General features: G+C 34.8%; 1 long non-coding RNA gene across 1 annotated transcript in view; it reads right to left on the reverse strand.

The window, feature by feature from the left end:
- Positions 1-9040: 9040 nt before the first annotated feature.
- LOC118601784 overlaps positions 9041-19067 on the reverse strand; it is a 38146-nt gene continuing 28119 nt past the window's right edge. Inside the window, exon 4 of the long non-coding RNA XR_004950604.1 lies at positions 9041-11202. This is a non-coding gene — a long non-coding RNA (uncharacterized LOC118601784). The remainder of the gene's footprint in view (positions 11203-19067) is intronic.

Here is a 19067-nt window from a genome sequence, read left to right on the forward strand (position 1 = left end):
TAGATTGTATGAAGCAGTTGTGAACAGGAAAATAGGCCAGTAGAAAATGTCCAGACTGAAGGAAGCATGGTGAGAAAAACTGAAGGAAAACAAAAGATCATACAAAGCATATGAGACACAGTACAAAAAACTGGCAAAATTAGAGCTCCAGAGTGATAAAGAAAGAATATGATGAAAGCAATATTTGAAAAAATAATGGTTGAGAATTTCTCAGAACTGAAGAAAAACATCAAGTCACAGATTCAGTGTTTAACGAATAATCCTAGATGGAAAGGAATGAAGAACATTCCCAGAAAAAGGTCATTTATGGAGAAATAAGAAAGATTAGATAGAACAACAATAATAATGTCTGAGTGGTTTCAAATATGTGTGTAATTACAATACAAGATAAATAACAATAACACAGAAAAGGTGAGATGAACATATGGAGTTAAAGTTTTCTAAGGTCCAGGAAATTATTAAAAATACTAATTATGTAGACACAAATGATCAAGGATATATATCGTGATCTCAAGGTAAGTACTAAAAGACCAATAAAAAATAAGAGAAAGGTTAAAAAAATTAATGCAAAAGAAAATGAGAGAATAAAAGAAACACAAATAAGAACAAACAAAAAACAAATAGTAAGAGAGCAGATTCAAATGCAAATCTAGAAATAATTATATAAATAGACTAAATAATCCATTAAAAAAAACTTACAAAACTGTCGGGAGTAGGAGGGACTAAATTTATGCTACTAAAAAAAGCAAACTTTAAAGCAAAAGTAAAAGAATAGGAAACACATACCACACAAACATTATTTAAGTTTTACCTATAACAAATAAATTAGACTTCAGAGCGAGAAGTCTAATTGACTGATCAAATATAAAGAAAATAAGCACAAATTAACATTTCTAGTGGTAAATAGGGGCATTTCTTAATAACAAAGCATCAATTCACCAGGAAAATATAATAGTCTCAAACCACATAAAGCAAAAATCGACTGAACTAAAGGATAAAAGGACAAATCTACGTAGTAAAAGATTTTGACACATTTGTATTGGTACCATATAGTAAATTGATAGAACAAATAGGATAAACAGCAGGAGAGATATAGAAAATTTGAACAACATGATTGACAAATTTGACCTATTGATTATATGTATACATATATATAAATATGTATGCTATATATACACATGTACATAAATACATAGGTACATATCACCCTATCCAACAACATTCTTTTCAAGAGTACATACTAATTACATTTACCAAAGTCAACTAATCTCTGAGTCAAACAACAAACTATTATAAATCATTTAAAGTAATGTCTTTGGTCAGTGGAATTAAGGTAAAAATCAATAATAAATGATAACTAGAAAATCTCAAACTGTCTAGAAATTAAGCAATGAACTCTTAAGTAACCTAGTTATTTAAGAAATACCTATGTAAGTAACTAGATAAATTCATTTAAGCAAAAAATCACACTGGAAATTGAAAACTATCTTGAGCTGAATTACAAAAAAAGTAATAAAAAATATGACATCATAACTTTTATGATATAGCTAAGAGAAACAAAAATCTTGATAGCCATAAATGTATATATTAGAAAACAGGAAACAGTGAAAGTCAATCATTTCAGGATCCATCTTAATATACGTTTTTTTACTTTCTTCTTTTATTATTTTTTTATTAAATTTATTGGACTGACATTGGTTAATAAAATTACATAGATTTCAGGCATACAATTCAATAATACATCATCTATATAGTGCTTTGTGTGTTCACCACCCAAAATTAAATTTCCTTCCATCACCATATATTTGACCCTCTTTTAAAGCAAGGAAATTAAATACAAGAAAGTAAAATGAAAGAAATAAATATAACAGCAGAAACTGATAAAATGAAACATATAGTAGAGAAAATCAACTAAGTCACAACTATTCTTTGAAAAGATTAATAAATTGATAAACTACTAAAGATTAATCTTTAAAAGGAAAATGAATAAATTATAAATATTGGGAATATAAAATGGACATCACCATTGAAATTATAAACATTAAAAGGATAGGAATAAAATTATGAACACCTTTTACAAATAATTTTAAAATTTAGATCAAATAGATAATTTCCTTGAAAATACAACTAACCAAATATACAAGAAGAAAACTAGTCCTATGTCTCTTAAATAGATTTTATGTGTAATTAAAATCTTCCCCAAAATAGAACTATGGATGCAAATGGCTTCATCAGTAAATTATTTCAAACATTTATGAAAAATATAATACAATATTACACTAATTCTTCCACAAAACAGAACAGAGGAAACAGTCCTCATTTCATTTTATAAGGCCCACATAACCTCATAAGGGATATTATAAGAAAGGTAATGAGACAGTAAATCTCATGAACATAATTGTAGAGTCTAAACATAACATTAGCAAACCAAATCCAGCAATAAAAAAAAAAAAAACCAGGATAATAAATTAGAACCAAGTTCAGTTGGAATGCAAGCTTAATTTAATATTAGAAATCAATCAACTTATAACAATATAATTCACTATAATAATGGAAAAGATTGCATGATCATCTTAGTAAATTCATAAAAACCATTAAAAGAAAATCAATACTTATTGCTAATTAAAAAAATAAAAACTCAACCAACTATAAATAAAAGAGACATTTTTAATTTGAGAAAGAGTACCTTTAAACAATGAGGCATTGGGAACTTTTTTCCCAAAAGTCAAGAAGCAAAAAAAAAAAAAAATCCCATTATCACTTGTATTCAGCATATAACTGAAGATCTTATTCAATGTAATTAGAAAAGAAAATATTCAAATGCATATAAATCAGAAAGGAAGAAATAAAACCATCACTATCTGCAATGATTGTAAAGTAGAAAATTTAATGAACTACAGATAAACCATTAGAATTAATAATTGACCTTAGTAAATTTTCTGGATAAAAGATAATTATGCAAAAATCAACTTTATTTTTTGATTTTAACAATATACATTTGAGAATGGAACTTCAAAAATTATGTGATTTAAAATAGTAAAATTATTTTTACCAGACTCCAAGTATCTAGGAATAAAATATATAATAATGTTAAATACTTCTCCATAGAAAACTATCAAATATTTCTGATAGAAATTACTTTAAGCCTAACTAGAAAGATAACTATATTTATGGTTTGGGATAATCAATAATTTAAAGATATCTCCCTAAAACTGATCTATAGATTCAATGTAACCATTATCAAAAATCCCATTTTTCTGTGTGTGGAAATGAACTGGTTCTAAAATTGATATAGAATTGCAAAAAGCCAAGACAATCTGCAAGAAGAATAGCAAAGCTGGAAGACTCACACTACCATGTGTCAGGGTTTATTATGAAGCTACATTAATTAAGAAGACAGTGTAGTGTTCATTCAGTATAGACAAACTGACAATTGGAACAGAATAGAAAGTCCAGAAACAGACATCACTGAATTTATATGCAGTCACTGAATTTATAACAAAGATGGTCTTGCAGTACAGTGGGGAAAATAGTAACAGGTTAATTAAGTATCCATATGGGGAAAAAATTAATCTTGACCCCTCTACCTTGCACCGTAAACAGAAATCAATTCCAAATAGATTTTAGATGTAAATGGGGAAAATGAAACAATGAAGCTTCTAGGAAATGACAGAGGAATATCTTCATGACCTTGAGGTGGGCAAGGATTACTTAGACAAAATGCAAAAGCATAAATCATAAAGGAAGGATTGATAAATAAGACCACTTTAGGAATTTTTTTTCATGAGAAGTCTCTAAGAAAGTAAAGAGGCAAGCCAATAGTAGAAGATAATTAGAAGATATATATTTGACAAAGCATTTATATCCAAAATTTATAAAGTATAAATCAACAAGAATAAAACTACAGTTTTAATGGACAAAACAAATGAACCAAAAAAAAAAAAGGGAAACACAAATGAAAACCCCGATGAGATACCACTATGCACGCAACAAAATAACTAAAATGAAAATGAATTTTTTTAAAAAAATCACAATAGTAAGTATTGGCACCTGGCATTTTCATTCACTGTGTTAAAAAAATAAATTGTGATATGTTCATAAAATGAAATACTGTACATGGGTAAAACTGAACAAACTAACACTGCACACAATAACATGGATAACTCTCACAAATCTAATTTTGAGGGGAAAAGCCAGATATAAATTACAACATATTGGATAACTCATTTTATATAAATTTCATATACAGGCAAACTCTGTGGTGATAGAGCGTGAGACTAATGGCTACCTTTAATGCGGGGGTAGTGAATGGAAGGGGCAAGGAGACTTTTGGGGTGCTGATAATGTCTTTATCTTGCTCTGGATAGTGGTTACACAAGTGTATTTACTCTTTTTGTAAAAATTCATCAAGCTCGACACGATTGTACATTTTTTGTCAATATGTTATATTCGACTCGAAAGTTTACTTTTAAAAAAATTCTATCTTTTGAGACAATTAATGCAGATTAGAGGTCCTATCTTGGGATTCAAAAGCTACCCATTGGTTTTTTGTTTCTCTTTTCATTCTAACGGTCCTAGCCTTCCCCAAAGCATTGAATGCCTCTGGCTGGATAGCAGAAGAATCATATAAAAGTAAGTACAAAAAGGAAAAGAACATTAATATATTTCAAAAATATTATCCCCGTTATACTTTCTCATAAAGCCAAGAATCAAAGGAACAGAAACAGATACAAATTATCTGTTTGAAAAATTTTTCAAGATAATAGCAAAAAATATCTCTGAGAAGATATCCTTTATGGTAGAAAGGGTACTTAGAAATAGGCATTTCATTTGATACTGGTACATGCATTCTGTAGAAAATTTGAAGAAAACCTGTAAAAGTGCATGCTATTTGACCTAGCAATGCTCCTCCCAGAAATACGACTTAAATAAAAGAGGATCTGTGCAAAAAATTATTTACAAGATTTTTCTTTGCAAATTTGTTTAAAATGTAAAGAAATGCAGAAAATCTAAGTGTCCAATAGTAGAGAAATTACAATATATTCATATACAAAACTGTAGAAATACATGAATTAAAAAAGAGTGATACTCATACTTTATTAGAGGTGGGAAAATATAAGCCATTAGACATAAATAACATCACAGGATTCCATTTTCATAATACACTTTGTAGAAAAGTCCAGTGGGCCAGGAGAAATTGGCTACAGATGGTAAAGTCATTAGTTCACTGATTAATTCAACATTAACTCTATACCACGGGCCCAATGGTAGGGAACAAGTATACAAAGATAGACAAATACTCTACCATTATTAAGATTAAAATCTGGAAAGAGCCACAAACCCTCACCCATCTCACCCCAATGGAGGCCTCCTGAGCATAGGCCCCTAAACCATCACAGACCCAAGAGATGAAAACATTCCCAGGCAGGAAATAAAGGGTTTTTTAACCTGAAATTTCCCAGTTACAAATCAAGCAGATTTCCTGGGGCTGTTAGCTCAGTGAAGGTAGGAGAGAGGTGGTTACCTCCCTTCTCTAGTTGCTCCACAGTACAAATGAAAATCAGAATTAAAAATCGTTAAAATAGTTTCTAAGGGCCAAAAGGGTCATGACGTCATTTTAGTTTGAGTTTAAATTTGTTTTACATAGTAAGGCAAGCCTCAAAATATAAAAAGAGCAAGCAGAGGCACAATTAAAATGAGAAATTTCACGATGAAATTCATGCTTGCTTATTTTATTTATTCTTAGTCTGAACACCCATGGGATAATATTTCTACACCTTTATATACACTAGAATTAGAACCTTGTGAAAGAGACACTGGAATCAGGCTTCCTGGATTTCAGTCCTAGCTCTATCATTTTTGACTTCTGTGACTTATAGGGCAAGTTTCTTAATACCTTTGAACCTTGGTTTCCTCATTTATAAAATGGAAATAATAATAGTAAATACGCTATTGCAAGGATTAAATGTGATAATGTAAAGTTCTTGTGATAGGACCTACTCTAAAGTAAGTCTCGAAAATTGTTTATTATTACTTCATTCTAAATATAAAATAACTCCTTTCTTTAACAGAAACATAAAGGATTTCTGCAAATACTTAAATCCCAACAGACACAAATTAAGGATTCACATGGAGGAAAAAGGGTAACCTCATAGCACAATCTATCAGATTACATCTGAAATTTGAAAATCGAGCAATTAATTATTTGGTTAACTTTTCCAATTAGATAGCCATATGGATTATTAAAATATTTTTTACTCACAAAATATCTTCAATTTCCTTTAAAATTATGTCCTTTATACTCCAGTTCATATTTACCACTGGAGTGATGATTTCCTGTATCCCAAGCTGCTCAGCAACCACCTATAAGCCATACGATCCTGGAAACTCCTGTCCCATTGTGGCTTCAGAGGAGCAGGGTGATGCAAAGATTGCTTGGAAGTGATGTAGACACTGAAGGGGTCATGTTTGACAATTATTTTTGCCCTGCCAGTCTCTGAGCTCATGGATTATTTACTAGTGTTTTACAATTGCTAGATCAGATCATATAATTCTCTCTCCAGTTTTCATGGTCGGTAAGATAACTCTCTTATAGTTCTATTCATTTAAGTCACAATAATTCCATATGGACAATTTACATGGGGCAGAGCGATCCTTGAATCTTCCTAGCCCACACTGGCCCATGTTAAGTTCCTACAACATCAGATTGCTTTCTTTCTTCTGGATCATACCCGCTGGCACACAAATGTACTATAATATCTTCCATCTTGGAAATGAGGAAAGAAGGGAGGAAGAACCAGAGAATAGAAAGAAGAAATTAGGAGGCAAAGGAGAGGAGAGGGAGGAAGAGATATGGGTAAGAAGAAGGAAGGAAGGAGAGAGAAAGGAAGGACTCTTGTGATTCCATATCCCCGCTCTAGCTTTTCTTCATTTCTCTGGTTTCCTTTACAGTAAAATTCCTCCATATAAGCTACTCAAATGCCTTTCTTCTCATTCCCTTTTGAACTGTCTCCAATCAGAGCTCCGTTCCAATCATGCTACCAAAACCACTCCCTCCATATTGTTAAAAGTAGTGATCAGTTCTCATCTAATCTAACCTTCTCAGCCATACTTGACATAGTTGATCACTTCCTCTCTCTTTTTAAAAAATATTTTGCTTTGTTCTAAATGTTGAACACATTTAAGTCATGAGGGAGAAATTTTGCAGAAAGCAGAAGAGTACAGTTTGCTTCCCAGCTAGCTCTGACTCAGAAAGTCCAATGTCATGCCATTTAATGAGGGGGCAAGCGAGAGACAGAAGCTAGACGGTCCATTCAGACACCATCTTGGGACCCAGAGAAACACTTAAAAAACCAATTGTTTTTGTTGTTGCTGCTATTGCTATTGCTTTTTTTTTTTTTTTTTTTATCTCAAATGCCAACCCAAATTTCTAGTTTTCTCAATGAAAGAACTTGGAATTTAGGCCAACTGACTGTGGGTCTATAGTGTCACACTTTTGTTAAAGTAGCTTGTGTCTTGCTGTGTTCAAAAGGAACAATAGGTAGGCCTTGGATAAAGTGGAACTGAGGGTAGTCAGTTTCTTTTTTTTCTAATTTCTATTCAAAAAAAAAAGAAAAAGAAAAACAGCCCACCCATTTCTCCCACCCTGCACCCCCTGCCTCTGCCAACCACTAATCTATTCTCTGTATCTATGAGCTTGGATGCTTTTTTGCTGTTTTAGTTTTTTGAGTTTTTTTTTTCTTTTTTTTTTTTTACTTTTTTTAGATTCCACATATAAAAAAGATCATTCTACATTCATCTTTCTTTGACTTATTTCACTTAACATAATGCCCTTGAGACCATCCATGTTGTCACAAATGGCAAAATTTCATTCTTTCTTATGGTTGAATAATATTTTTATGGTTGAATAAATATTATATGTATATGTGTGTATATATATATTGTGATATATGTATATGTGTGTATGTGTGTATATATATTGTGATATATGTATGTGTGTATGTGTGTATATATATTGTGATATATGTATGTGTGTATGTGTGTGTGTGTGTATATATAACATATATATAATATATGTATATATCACAATTTATTCATTCATCCGTCAGTGGAAACTTAGGTCGTTCCCATATTTGGGGTATTGTAAATAATGCTGAAATGAACATGGTTGTGCATATAGCTTTTGAATTAGTGTTTTTGTTTTCTTCAGATAAGTACCTAGAAGTGGAATTGCTGGAACATATGGTAGCTCTATTTTTAATATTTTAAGGAAACTCCACAGTGTTTCCCATAGTGGTTGCACCAATTTACACTCCCACGAACAGGGCATATGGATTCCCTTTCTTCACATCCTCACTAACACTTGTCAATTCTTGTCTGGTAATAACTATTTTAACAGGTGTAAGATAATATCTCATTGTAGTTTCGATTTACTTTTCCCTGGTGATTAATGATAATGAGCATCTTTTCATAAGCCTTTTGGGCATCTATATGTCTTCTTTGGAAAAATGTCTATTCAGAACTTCTGTCCATTTTGGGGGGGAATGTTATTTTGCTATTGAGTTGTATAGGTTCTTTATATATTTTGGATATTAGCTCCTTGTCAGATACATGATTTGAAATTTTTTTCTCCTATTTGGTTGGTTGCCTTGTAATTTCTTTAATGGTTTCCTCTGCTCTACAGAAGCTTTTTAGTTTGATGTCTTTCCATTTATTTTTACCTTTGTTGCTTTGCTTGTGGTATCAGATTCAAAAAATCATTGCCAAGACATATATCATAGAGTTTTCCACCTATGTTTTTTTCTAGTAGTTTTATAGTTTCAGGTCTTATGTTCATGTCTTTAATCTATTTTGAATTAGTTTCTGTGTACAGTGTACGATAGTGGTCCAGTTTCCCTCTTTTGCATGTGGCTGCCCCATTTTCCCAATACAACTTATTTAAGAGACTGTCTTTTTCCTATTGTATATTCTTTGCTCCTTTGCTATAAATTAATTAACCATATAGGCATGAGTTTATTTCTATGCTTTCTATTCTGTTCCATCTGTCTGTGTTTATTTTTACGTCAATACCACACTGTTTTAATTACTATACCTTTGTAATATCATTTGAAACCAAGGAACAAGCATTTTTCAGCTTTATTCTTCTTTCTCAAGATCACTTTGGCTATTCAGGGTTTTTTTGTGATTTCATAGTAATTTTAGGATTGTTTGTTCTCCTTCTATGACTTGCTCTTTCTTGAAATGCTTTATTTACAAGCACATTTTCCTGAGTCTTCTCTCTCATTTTTACTTCCAACCTCACTACCCTCTTTTTCTCAGCCTTCTTTTTCATCTCCTCCTCTCCTTTCCAACATCCAAGTATCAGAATGCCCCAAAGCTCTTGCTTGGATGACCTCCTCTGACACCATGACTTTAAACACCATCTATACATTGATGACTCCCAAGTGTATATCCTCAGGCTTGACCTCTCTTCTTAGCTCCAATTGGCTACTAAACATGTCCACTTGATATTCACCATCCCTTAAACCAGTTCTTCTGTCATGTTTCCTCATTTCAGTATATAGTACATGCCATTTTACCTACCTAGGTACTCTGGCTTAAAGCCTCAATGTCATCTAAATTTCTCTCTCTCTCAAACTTCACATCCAATTTATCATCAAATTCTCTTCATTCTTCTTATAAAATGCATCCCATATCTAATCACTTCTTAGCCTCCACTGTTACCACGCTAATTCCAGCTACCATCATGTTTCACATGGATTACTTGTTAGCCCCATTCAGTATCATTGCCTCCATTCTTGTCCCTCTACAGTTCATTCTCTACATGGTGTTTCAAAATGTCAATTGGATTTTGCCACTCCTCTTCTTAGAATCCTGTAAGAACTTCCAAGTATATTTAAGATAAAATCAGAACTCTTCTCCATGGTATGAAGGCCCTGCAATATCTTGCCTCAGCCTCTTGTCTTATACATATTGTCTCCTCTCTTGCTTTACTCCACATGGACTCCTTTTCATTTCCTCCAATATGCAAAACCCATTTTTGCCTCAGGGCTTTTGCGCCTGCTAGTTCCTCTTCCTCAGATTTTCTTTTCTGAAAGCTACGTGACTGACCTCTCCTTGATATTTAGGTCTAAAATTAAATATCCACCAGCCCCTAGAATGCCTTCTCAATCACTCCTTGCTGCCCACATGTACTCCTATGACATCGTCCTGTTTTATTTTATTATTCTCACTACTGTCTAGTGCAAATGTTTACCTGTATCTTGCCTGACTTCCCATTAAAATATTAAATTCTTTGTGAGTAGAGACTTTACCTGTTTTGTTTACTACTCTATCATCAAGTCTAGAAATCTGACTGCAATATAAATTTATTGAGTGGATAAATAATAAATATTTAGCTTGATGGACCATGGAATGTCCAGATGTGTGTCTGAAAATTCGTTCAAGAGCTGTTTCTTTGCCCATGAAGAGGTGAGCAGAGACAGAAAGATATGAAGAAATTGTGGAGTATGTGTTCACTTCCTACTTCCCTGACTCTGATCCTGTCAAGGGAGCATCTCCTTGGTGGCTCTGTTAGGGGCCGTGGTAGTTTGCCTAGGGACGTAGTAGCACATGGCCTGTGAACTTGTGCTGGCTACAGAAGTACTCAAGGTGCTCTCCATAGTGTCAGTCCCTGAAGCAACTCTAGGAACTTTCTAATAATCTACCATTTCTTTCTCTCATCTTTCTTGAGACAATTTCGGTCCCCAACCCCATATTCCCCAGCATTATTGGCTTGATATTTGTGAGCTTTTTGTTCACCTGGAATAGTAAATCTGAGACTATTTACAGCTGACTGATCCTTCTGCTCCTGAACCAGGGGGAACTATGTGAGTCTGGAATCTCGATAAAAAGAATCATCCTGTATAAATAAACCCATCTTTCAGTCAGGGGCAAATCACACACAAACATAAAAAGCCTGATTTGAAAGCAATCAAGTATAAACCAACTCTTGAGAAATCAGCAGTGGGAAATTTCACCTTCTATTGGCTCAATCACTGGTTACTGGTAATTCCAAGTGATCTTTAGTAAATAAATGTGAGATTCAGAATGATTAGCATTCATTGAGTGTTGAGAGACAGAAGTTGGTTGTTCACACAGTTCTTCATCTCTTTCATCTTTCTCTCATCAATGATTATGGAATAAATGTATCAGGAAAGAAAACTAGATTGAAAAAGAAGAGAAATTATTTATTGGAGTTGTTTTCTATTGTCTTTCTCTTTCTCATTCCAACATACTCAAGTAAAACTGTTAAATTTCCAGTTGAAAAGAAGCATATAACATCTTATAAAAATGTTTTCCAACAAATTTCCCATTTGTGATCATGTACATTAATGAGTTCATGTAAATCTGTATACATTCATTTGCACTCAGTAGATGTTTGATAAATGTACAAATGGTTGAATAAGAAAATAAACCATTCATGAAACTTAAAGGAAGCCCTTTTGTCAAAGTAGAATAACAAAATCAGAGGATTGAGAATTATTGTTGTAAGGTAAATCATTTTCAATAGATAAACTCACTGAACAATTAAAAGCCAGCACTGATTGGTATCTCATTTAGATAGTTACTTCATTCCAATAACATTTATTTTATTCTAACGTTCGATAATTACTCGCATTTTAAGCACTTAGAATCAGATACTTCCAAAAACAAAAAAGGAGAGATAAGACAATGCAGCTCCCATTAAAGTGTAAAAGTTGTGGAATGCCAGGGCCACATCCAAGGCAGCCAGGGTCAACCTAAGTCATTATATATGAACTTAAACTCCAAAACTGAAACTTGGTTAACATATTTCAACTCACCCTACTTTAGAACAACAATAACTATCAACAGTCTTCTTCTGGTGGCTACTCATTGATAAATTCTTAGAGAAAACTGATGTTGGAAGTTTCAGGGCAAATAAAAGGAAGGTAGAAAAACTCATAGATCTTGCCATATCTGCAGAAAGTATTATGTGAAAAGATTATTAGGTTGATTTAATTATAGATTGGAGCGTAAATTCCTAAGCTTTTGAAGCTGATGTCATGGAGAACAATTAGGTTCCTATTAAACCATTCTTGGTGTCATAAAATCTTAAACAAAGTTTAAAAAGAGTCTTATGAATTATATTTTATGAAAAATCACTTCATCTTTATCAGGATTCAAAATTATCTCCTTTAATGGAGCTGAGTATATTTGAAGTTGGTAAATAACTTCTTCTTTCTTTATTCTACAAACATTTCTTAAATTCTTCTTCTATCAGGCAGCATGTTCAACTTTGCATAATGCTTTATTGTGCATACAAAAGCAGCATCTTATTTGATCTTTCTAACAGCCTTTTGGGGCTACTGTTATTATTTCCACTTTACAGTAAAACTAACAGAGGCTTAGAGAACTTAAGTAAATAAGAAATAGGGCTCATTCTTAACCCACAATTTTCCCATGGAATTGGATATCTTGCTTAAAACTATGAAAGTACTAAATCCTAAAATAAAATCTTCACCAGATTTTAAGTCTCCATAATACAGATTTTCCAAGTTCTTCTCTACCAATCAAAGCCTGAAACATTCCATAACAAAACCACAACCCTTTATAGCATGGTTTTTTGAGTTGTCCCTCTCTAAGTGAGACATGTTATTTTGGGCAGTCTCATGTGATGAAAGAGATAATGGGCTCTTTGGGCGGTAATAAAAACAAAATCACTACTTTGACAGTAAGTAAAATAGAAATTGAAACTTTAAAAAAATAGGATTTTCTGATTTCACAAATGAGCTGTCAAGAAACTTTGGGTTTAACTTCTCAGTGTTATTTTCTCTGTCACTTAAAATAATAACATGCCAATTTATGAAGTCCTTTGGGCTCATTTTAACATGTAAATGAACAACTCAAATTCTATTTGAAAACTTAGGCTTCTCCAAAAGCAGATTTGAACAGGACCAAAAATAAGGAAATATAGGAAAGAAGTATTCTAGTCTGAAGGTCCTCTAAACCAAGGCAGGAGGCTAGCATGGGCTGAAGGGAAGCCCAGTCAGCAGGGAGGAAGCTCAGGAGCCCAAAGAGGAGCTGGGTCTCCAAGGTCACAGTCGATCAGGAAAGCTTGGGTGTTTGAGGCAGAGCATTCCTGGGGAAGTGTTTTTTAGATGTACGGGTTATTATGGTGGTGGTGGTAATGGTAGTGGAGATCATGACATAGATCAAATACCAAGATGGAGATTCGAGGGAGAAGAAGCCATATTAATGCGTCAAAAAAGCCTGTTCTGGCAGATTCAGCAAATGAATGAAAGGTAGAACAAGATGATCAGCAGAGGGAAAGAACCCCTGGCAATTCCTGATCAGAAGAGTATCAAGAACAGTAAAGAGTAAGAAATTGTACCCTATTTTCAAGGTAAGAAGCTAGCCTGTCACAGTTTCATGGATGCCGGCAGGAGATATAAGTCTTCTGAGTCAGAGACAAAGGACTTTGTTATACTCAGGACACAGCAAACGGCAGGAGCATCAGCATATTCACATCAATTCCCCTTCCTCCCAAATTACCCAGGGCAATATGGATGGACCCCCAAAGATGGCTGTGCATGCAATGGGTTACTCTATGGGAAAGGAACCCTGGCCTTAGGGAACATGAATATTTTATAAGGATTCTGTATCCTTATAAGTAAGCATGCTGGACCTCTGCTGTGAAAAATAATGCTATCTCTTTTTCGAAGCTGTTCATGATACAAATATCTTGTAAAGAAAATCTGGAAAAGGAGCAATCAGTGCCTCTGTTGCAAGATATGTAGAAATGCAAGAGATTCAGGGAGAATTGTCTTTCAGCAAAGAGCTGCCTCATGGGTGGCTCTATATCCTCAGCTGTGGTCACTTAGAAAAACTCCTGTGACCCAATCATAATGTATTTTTATGAAAAGCTGGACAAGAGAAGAAGAATCTGTCTTATGTTGTGCTCTCCAAAATCAGACTTGACATGAAGATTCATTTGCAAATAATTTGTTAAAGAAATTATCCCAAAACAATCCAATAAAAAAAAATGGGGGGAGTAACAGAGAAGAGATTTCAGGGAAAGTGCTCTGCAAGGTAGACTATCCTGAAGAAAAACTCTGGAGTGTAGATTATGCCTCAGAGTTGTTCTGATCTGAGGAAAGAGATCTTGGCTCTCAAACTCCTATCCCTTTCCATCATTGGCCTTACAAGGAGATGTAAACTCCCAGGCACTTATAGCTCTGTATACTTGCAGGAAAAGAAGCTCCAGCATCCTGCAGGCAGGTTCCTGAGGAAGAAGCCCAGACAAGGGTTATAGAAGCCAGGGTAGAGGCACACAGAAATGGTAAAGGGATCTAAAGTGATCTAATTGTTTACAATCAATTAGTTCTCACATGATTTTATACTGTCATAGTTTCTTCAAAACAATGAGTAGTCAAAATTTCTAGGGAAAACTTACAAGAGAATTAGTGGGATAAGAAAAAGCCCACTGCTTCAATTGATCTCAAGTTCATAATTCGTATTCATTATCTCATTTCCCTACTACCCTCTCTAAATTTCCCTTATCATTACCTAACATTGCTGCTAGTCTAGGCAGCTTGCCTGGTGGAATAAACAAGACCTTCATCCCTGAGAGATCTGAGCCCAGTCACAACTCTCATATCAAACCGTGGTTGCTGTAATTGCTCTTTCACAGGTAAAAATAACCATCGAAGCACCAAGACAAAGCCCAGTAGAACCCTAGATTTTTCCCCCATTATGTAGTAGCAACCCTACACCTTTATGATGTTCAGGGTCAATTATCCCTGCTGGTATAAAAGCTCTTTTCTTTTCTACTATCACAAGAAGTCTTAAATAAGCAGTTATCAGTCATACCTTTATTGTAAATAGAATTCTTACTGTGTCCCTTGAAGAAAGCATCCCTCTTCTGGGAACCAGGACTTCTAAACCCACAGATCAAAAGTTGTATGGCCAAAGACCCATTTACTTTCCTATAAGTTAGTCCCTTGACGAAGCTATAAACTCACAGACACTTTCAGTAGTCCAAGAGTAGACTTTCAAAGAAGAGAAAGGTTCAGGTCATTGATGAAGTCAGGGGAGAAGTACAGAAAAACGATAAAAAGAGGGCCAAGGGAATATGAGTAGAGGACCTACAGTGTTTGCTAGGTATCAAGCAAGAAGGTGCCAGGCAAGCTATTACTTCAAGAAGCCTGTGATTTTCTATCCTTTGTTCATTCAGCAATGAGTATATACTAGTTACCCAGCACAGTACTAGGAGCTGACAGCATAGAGATAAATAGCACTCAGTCTTTGCATCTACGGAGTTCACAGTTCAGTGCAGGGGACAGACAAATTAACCACCATTTAATATTTGTTGATTAGGAACACAAGAGGAAAATGAAGAGCGACTGGCTCAAAAGGGTTTTTATAGAACATGTGGCTGTTCGTTTGTTTGTTTGTAATCAAGTACAAATACTTTTCTAAGAAGGATTTTCAATAAACACTAGTAGGGCAGTAGGAAAATTGACTGGGAGAGAAGGTGGCCTAAAAAGTGTGCATTATCAATTAGATCACCGTCATATGTAGATAGAGCTTAACCCTGCTGAGGATTCTGGGAGCCAGTGTCAAACATGCACCTCACTGTTATCTTACTGAGGAGGTAAGGAAGCTGGGGTATTCATACACCAAATCCTATCAGGCATTATGAGGTGGCTGTTCCCAAGGGGCATTAATCCCCCAACATTTCCAACCTGTCCTGTGTGTGGTTAGAGCAGGCTCTGGTCCCAGAAAAAAATCTCAGGAAAAAAGTTACAATACTGGCAATTGAAAGGTGGGGTTTGAGAACAGTGAAATTTTAAAGGCTAAAGGGATAAATAAGTAATTTTATTAAATGTCTTGAAGTGGTTCTTTAACTAGGTCTGAAAGAAGAGTGAGAGTCTGCTAGCCAAAATATTAGCTCCAGGAGTGGATAAGAGAGGCACAGAGATCATGTCTTAGTTCTGGCTGCTATAAAAAAAGTATAATAGACCGGGTGGTTCATAAAAAACAGAAACTTATTTTTCACAATTTTGGAGACTAGAAGTCCAAGATCAGGGTGCTAACATGGGTCGATTCTGCTGAGAACCCTCTTCCAGTTTGCAGACTGCAGACTTCTCATTGTACCTTCACATGGTGGAGAGAGGGGAAGGGGAGAGCACCTTTATGATTCTTATAAAGGCACTAATCTCATTCAGGAGGACTCCACACTTGTGACCTCATCTCAACCCAACTACCTACCAAAGGCCCCACCATTTAATGCCATCACATTTAGAATTAGGGCTTCAACATGTGAATTTTAGAGGGGCACAAACGTTCAGTCCATAATTGATAAGGAATAGCTCGATCCCAATTCAAAACACACATATACTTATCCTCTCTTGGATGTATGACCAGACAGATAGGCAAAGCCAAAGTTAATGCTGTGGTATATTCTCATCTTCTAAAGGGAGCTCAGGTCTTCCTGTGCTCATCTCCAATTCTGCCAAGCAGAAGGAAAACAGCATGAGCTAAAGTCAAGGGTAAGTTGGAACCCTGATACTAGGGGATAAAGCATTCAGTGGAATGTGCGAAGTGGTTGAAAGCTGTTACTGCATTTAATTCTCTTAAAAATGGTAATAACACTTGTTATTTCTTGTCTTTTCAAGAATAGCCATTCTAACAGGTGTGAGGTGATATCTCATTGTGGTTTGACTTGCATTTTCCTGATGATTAGTGATGTTGAACATCTTTTCCTGTACCTGTTGGTGATCTGCCTATCTTCTTTGGAAAAATGTCTATTCATATTTTCTGCCCCTTTTTTTCTTGCTATTGAGTTGTAGAGTTATTTATACATTTTAGATATTAGCTCCTTATGAAACATATGATATGTGATTATTTTTTCCATTCAGTTGGTGCCTTTACAGTTTGTTGTTGGTTTCCTTAGATCCACATATATATTTTTGCTTTTGTTCCCTTTGCTTTTTTTTTTTTTTTTTTTTTTTTTTGGTCAAATTTAAAAAAAAATCATTGCTCTGAGACCTATGTCAAGGAAATTACTGCCTATGTTTTCTTAAGGAAGTTTTATGGTTTCAGGTCTTATGTTCACATCTTTAATCCATTTTGAGTTAATTTTTGTGTGTAGTGTAAAATAGTGGTCCAGTTTTATTCTTTTGCATGTAGCATCCCAGTTTTCCCAACATCATTTATTGAAGAGACTGAGACTGTCTTTTCCTTCACTGTATATTCTTTGCTCCTGTGCTGTCAGTTAATTTACCATATATTCATGGACTTATTTCTGGGCTCTCTGTTCTGTCTCATTCATTTATATTTTTATACCAATACAATATATTTTAAATTACTATAGCTTTGTAATATAATTTGAAATCTGGAGTGTGGTACCTCCAGCTCTGTTCTTCTGTCTCAAGGTTTCTTTAGCTATTCAGGGTCTTGTGTGGTTTCATACAAATTTTAGAATTGTTAGTTCTATTTCTGTAAAAAATGCTATTGGAATTTTGATAGGGACTGAAACGAACACCATGTATGGCAATCAGTCTCTCGGTGTTTCCACTCCTCCCTATTCTATTGTTTTTCTCTTCTCTCTGACATGAACATTGATAAGATGACAATGTCTAAACCTTAACACCAAGGAAGAATCAAAGGAATCACAACAAAGAGAACCCAAAAACTTCTCTGCAGTCCCTAAAAGAAGGGTGCTAGACTGGGCCATAAGAAAATTGCAAAGACTCTTTGTCTTGCTCCCAAGGTTTAAACTAAAGTCAGTTTCCTTTCGGCTCTGTTTTAAATCTTATTAAACTCACACTAATCTTTCCCCACATATTCACATCAACATCACCCAGGGTTCCAGCTGAAAACAGACAGCTCACAGAGACACTACTGTATTCAAAGACTTAGGAGCAAAGTCATCGTGCCTTTACTGCAGGAGAGGCTAGTTCCAAGCATCTCAGCCTTTTCTTCAACCACTAAAAAAAGTCACAAAGAAAAATGTCAGAGCCAAAGACCACACACTGTCTAGACCTCGTCGACCTCACCACATGGCACAATTTCAGGGGTGCAAACAAAATACCTTCTCTGACCACAAACTGTAATCTCCCTGAACTTTTACAATTCCTTTGCCCACAGAGGCACAATTCTGTAAGTCTTACATGAAGTTTGCAACTCAACGAAAATAGGCTAATTGAATTTGGATGAAGAGATGTTTACAGTCAATATTTTCAACAAATATTTATTGATTACCTGCTATGTGCCAGATATGTACTCTGTGCTAATTATTCAATGGTCAACAAAAGAGGCATGTTACTCGCCCTCATGAACTTTAGAGTAGAGACAAGTAATAAACAAGCAAATAATGACATGATAACAAATTATAGTAAGTGTTACAAAGGATAAATATGGGATGTTGTGCATGATATTAGCAGTAGATAAAAGGAGGCAGTCTACTTCATATTAGGTGATCAGGTAAAGTCCTTTAACCAAGATCTGAACAGTCAGTAGGAGCCCACCAGAACTCAAGTTGAGAGAAGAACATTCACTGCAGAAGGAACAGTTTGTGCAAAGCAGAAGAGAGAGCTTAAGAAGTATGAGGAACAGAATAAAGAACAATGTGGCTGAGAAACAAAGACCAAAAGGAAACAGGCTATGTAGAATTGTCTGTGGTAGAGTCAGGATTTATTCTGAATGCATTGTAATGTTTCAAGAGAATAGTGACATAATCCCATTTAGGTGTGGGGAGGGGGTCGATATCTTTCTGGCTGCTGAGTAGAGAATGGATTTAAAAGGTGGACCGAGTAGGCGTGAAAGAATCAGGTTTGAGGGGAAGTGAGCTCCTCACTGTGACCTAGTCTAGGGCTATCAAAGACAAGATTTTCCTGATTTACTCATTTGTCTGAGGTTGGTCGCACCCAGGGAGAGAATGTGAATGGGACCAGAGGCATCCCTTGGCTTGTTGCCCTTTCCAAAAGTTGACTTGGAATCAAACTGGGAGTCAAATACATAAATACAATGCCAAGGCCACCCATTTAGAAATGAATGAATGA

Source organism: Rousettus aegyptiacus, unplaced genomic scaffold (assembly GCF_014176215.1).
Source record: "Rousettus aegyptiacus isolate mRouAeg1 unplaced genomic scaffold, mRouAeg1.p scaffold_m13_p_4, whole genome shotgun sequence".
In the NCBI taxonomy this organism is placed as follows: Eukaryota; Metazoa; Chordata; class Mammalia; order Chiroptera; family Pteropodidae; genus Rousettus; species Rousettus aegyptiacus.